We start from the raw sequence: 4,487 nt of genomic DNA, 5'->3' as shown, positions 1-4,487 counted from the left end.
TCACTTTGATGGCAGTAAGGAAGTTCTTCAGGTCTTTGTATAGCTTGTGGCCTTCTGCTTGTTGCTGGTAGAAATTGTTGGCACTTTGTTCAAACTGTTCATCTTTGGTTTCCACGGTTTTCCCCAGCTTCTGCAGAACCTTCTCCTGGGCCCTGCTGAACTTCTTCTGCACCTGCTTGGCCAAGAGACTGGCAGTGTTGCCAGCCTTGCCCTCGACCATCCTGCCGGCTCCCTGGGGGCAGCCTGCCCTGGCCCCTCGCCTTGTGGTTTTGTAGAGACCCGTCTAAATCACTCTTCTTTAGGCATCATTGCAGTGGTTCTCAGTGTCACATGTGGCTAACTGGGTAGGCTCACACCGTCTGGGTTCAAAACTTATCTCTGTTTCCGAATAGTAGAATACCATCGGGCGGTTACCTGGTTTCTCTGTGCATCCATTTTCTCATCTGTAAGAGGAATATAAGATTATCTCTTTAACAAGATTGTAGTGAGGATCTAATTAATCCATGCAAGATATTTAGAATTATACCTGGCATTGATATTAGTGTATAAAATACATTAATTAGTGTTATAGATATTTTCTTTCAAACATCAATAAATTAGTGTTTGGCAACATTCCAAAGTTTGGTCTTCCTGCAAGTTTGGTCTTGGGAGTAGGTAGATCAGATCTATATATGTTGCAGGATGAATAATGTCAAAGTTCCTCTGTTCTACAATATTTCCCCTGCTTGGGAAAATCGTGATGTCCAGTGATTAAACAGAAGCAGTGTCTGGAGTTAGTTAACCCTTTAAGCCATTGTCAAGCACTAGCATCTTGGTGTAAATAATGTTGTCAGAGCTGGGTACAGAGAAACAGAGAGGGAATGGGTCACAAACCTGGAAATTTGTAAGTTGAAAGCACAAAATGGGACAGAAAGAATAAAAAATAAATTTTATCTATAATATATAGTTTAAACCTTGTTCACAGTATAAGTATTGTGTTTATTGTTTCTAAAACATTTTAACATGTTATCTCATTGGATAGTTAAAACTATTGTCAGAGGTACAGGTAGAGTCTCTTTTACTATAATGATTACACCCTAGATAAGGAACCAGGTTCAGATGGAGACAAATGTGACATCTGTTATCCTGCTGGCCCTCTCCACCCCATTTTCCACATTTGGGGAGTTCCATTAACTTCTAGGGGAGCATTCGGTATATTTACCAAGCAGTTGTACTCACTGGTAGTATTCACTGGTAGTATCTGCTGCCTGGAGCAAGGAACTTGCTTGGGATGTATGTATTATTCATACTTACAGGCTGGCCTGTTATAACAAGACTTTAGAGTTGCTACCTCATGTTTATAGACACATAGCAACAACAAGGGACAGAGAAATGGACTTGGAATTTATTCAGTGAATGTTTGTATAGCCTTTACCGTGTGTATAGTCACCATGGCATGACTCAAGGAGCTTACAGACAAGTTGAGGGAGGTGTGAACTGTACATGCAAAGGTTAAATAAAAATAAAATGAAGATGAGAAGAAATAAAAGAAATAAAAATATCTTTAAGTACTATGATTGACTATCAAATAAGTAAAATGAGTGGCAGAGAGAACATCTCATAACCTCGATTCCCACATGAAAATATGCACCCTAAACTCAGGAGTCTGCCAATGCCTCATGACTCAGCAAAGCTCTTGTACAACAGGCATATGGAAGGAAGAGAGAAAATGAGGAAAGAACCAGGTAGAAACACGAGAGATACTCTCCAGGAGTTCAGGGAGGAAGCTTGAATTATTTGCTAAATCCCCAGAGCTTAGTATCATATATATTGATGGGTGCTTAATATATATTTGCTTAATGATTGAATTAATGGATGAATTGATAAATGCCAGAGACTATCATAGGGCCAGAGCCCTGGTAGTGTAGTGTTTAAGAGCTCAGCTGCTAACAGAAAGATCAGCAGTTTGAATCCACCAGCTGCTCCTTGGAAATCCTATGGGGCACTTCTACTCTGTCCTATAGGGTCACTTTGAGTTAGAATCAACTCAAAGGCAATGAGTTTGTTTTTTTCTAAAATTTTTTAAATTTTTTTATCATAGGGCTGGTAAGAGATACAGAATGATAATGTGCTCCAAGATGGATGTGAGAGGTTTTCATTTTTCTACACTTGACATGTAGCAAAGTCTGGCACATAATAGGTATTCAATTAATGTTAAAAGAAGGTGGAGGGGAAAGAAAGGAAGGAAGCGAAGGATGGAGGGAGGGGCAAAACCAAACCTGTTGCCGTTGAATCACTCTGACTCATGGTGATTCCATGTGTTACAGAGTAGAACTGCTCCATGAGTTTTTCTTGGCTGTAATCTTTACAGAAGCCCATCTCTTAGAACGTACTTCTATGGCTCTGCTGGGTGGGTTTGAACTGCCAACCTTTAGGTTAGTAGCCAAGCATAAAACCGTCTGTGCCACCCAGGGACCAGGGAGGAAAGAAGGGATGAAGAAGGGAAGGAAGGAATTAGTTAGTTAACATCATAGAATCATAGGTTTGGAAGGAAATATGTAACGTATTTCAGTTCTTCTCTTAAGCCTCAAGGAGAAGTCTGAGTATAACACAAAACAAAACAAACAGCCTCAAAGAGGTGACAGTTTCAAAGTTTTAAAGCGTTTCATAAAAGAAGCAAAGGGCTGTTGCGTGAGAAAGAGTTCTGAATTGAAATCAATTTGAATCGTGGCTTTGACAGTTTATCCTCCCGTGACCTTGTACAGTTTGGTGTCTACCAGTTGGAGCTCATTTTTCTCACCTTTTCAAGGGAATAAGAAATTCCTATGCTACAGAATTTTTAGAAGGATAAATAAGATACTGTATTAAACATTTTCAATAACTCAATAAATTTTTATTAGTATGTAGAAGCAAGGATGGCAAGACTACGTCTTACATACTTTGGACAGGTTGTCAGGAGAGATCAGTCCCTGGAGAAGGACATCATGCTTGATAAAGCACAGGGTCAGCAGAAAAGAAGAAGACCCTCAACAAGATGTACTGACACAGTGGTTACAACAAGGGGCTTAAGCATAACAATGATTGTGAGCCTGGTGCAGGACCGGGCAGTGTTTCGTTCTGGGGTGCATAGGGCCGCTGTGAGTCGGAACCGACTCGACGGCATCTGACAACAACAACAACAGCATATAGAAGGAGATCCTTCAAATATATTGAGCTGTTCAGTGTCAGTAATTATTCAAAAGACAGATTTTCCCCGGAATCTTTTACGAGGAGAGATGCTAGCCAAAACTACAAGTATCTTTTCTTAAAATTTAATTTCTGGAAAAACCTTTTTTTTTTTTTTTTTTTTTGATCTGCAGCATGAGTTAGAAAATTTTGTACCTGAGGGGAAGTTCTTTAAAAATAATATAACGTGATATTGTAAATTATTCGGCACAGGCTGTCATGTTGTACCACCGTAATTCTTCAATATTTAATTGAAAACTTCAACAACTTAAAATTCAAGACACGTCAGGAACATTAATTGGGGGTACAGACCAGCTGTTGGAGGGCTTTAGCTGTCAACTCCAAAGCCAAAATTTTTTTTTTCCTTGTTCAGATGACTGGGAATGCTATGAAAGAGCGGATTCAACTCCTATAATAGATGCCTGTGGTCACAGCAGAAAACCTAGATATTAGTGTCTATTTTGATGTGTTTCCTCTGTCTGAGTTCCAGGATAGGTCTTTTGGAGAATCTGAAGGGGGAGGAAATGAGAAGCCTGTCACAGAAAACAGCCCAGAGGTCTCTGGGTTGTGTGTGAAGAGCGGCCTCCAAATCCACAGGGGTTGCAGCTGTGCAAGAAGATATGTAAACTCTTAGAAGTGTTAAATAACAAAACCAGTCCTTTCAGTTTCTTATAGCTTGCACAGTGCCAACTCCGGGCTCAGGGACAAATCCTCTGACAAGTGATTAATATCAGGGAGAACCATCCAAATCCAGAGGCATATATAATTCTGCCTCCTCCTATTTCTGGATGACAGTCCCTTGGATAAGACGTGACAACAAGGAGAACAGTGATCGCGGCAGGAGTAGAATTCCAGTTTATCTTAGCCACCAGTGCACTCTGTAATTTCAGGGATGGGGAAAGTAGGGATGGTTTGTTTTCTTAGACACTGTCTCTGTGAGCAACTGGTTACAATTTCTCCCCGTCTCTCCATTAATTCAATTTGGTCAAGTCACACAAGGAAACATACAGCCACCTTATCCCCAGGCCTCCCTCCATCAACTCGGACCTTGAGTAACCCCAGCACTTAACTAAAATCAGAAAAATAGAAACAGAAAAAAAAATACAGTAGCTGGAAAAATCCCTTCTAGTGACTGAAAAGATGATCAAGTCACTCCCCCCACCATACACACACTCCATTTTACAGATGAGAAAAATGAAACCTAGGCCAGTCCACGTTGACTTAAGATCAGAAGCTGGAGTAGAACCCTAAACTCATCACAGCTAGGCCAAAATACTTTGTAG

The 4,487-nt window shown here is 40.4% G+C and overlaps 1 pseudogene; it reads right to left on the bottom strand.

The window, feature by feature from the left end:
* Window positions 1-220, bottom strand: part of LOC101356198 (bridging integrator 2 pseudogene) — a 1,715-nt pseudogene extending 1,495 nt beyond the window's left edge.
* Window positions 221-4,487: the final 4,267 nt, after the last annotated feature.

Source organism: Trichechus manatus, unplaced genomic scaffold (assembly GCF_000243295.1).
Source record: "Trichechus manatus latirostris isolate Lorelei unplaced genomic scaffold, TriManLat1.0 scaffold00022, whole genome shotgun sequence".
Classification (NCBI taxonomy): domain Eukaryota; kingdom Metazoa; phylum Chordata; class Mammalia; order Sirenia; family Trichechidae; genus Trichechus; species Trichechus manatus.
This window is presented reverse-complemented; position numbering and strand designations above follow the sequence as displayed.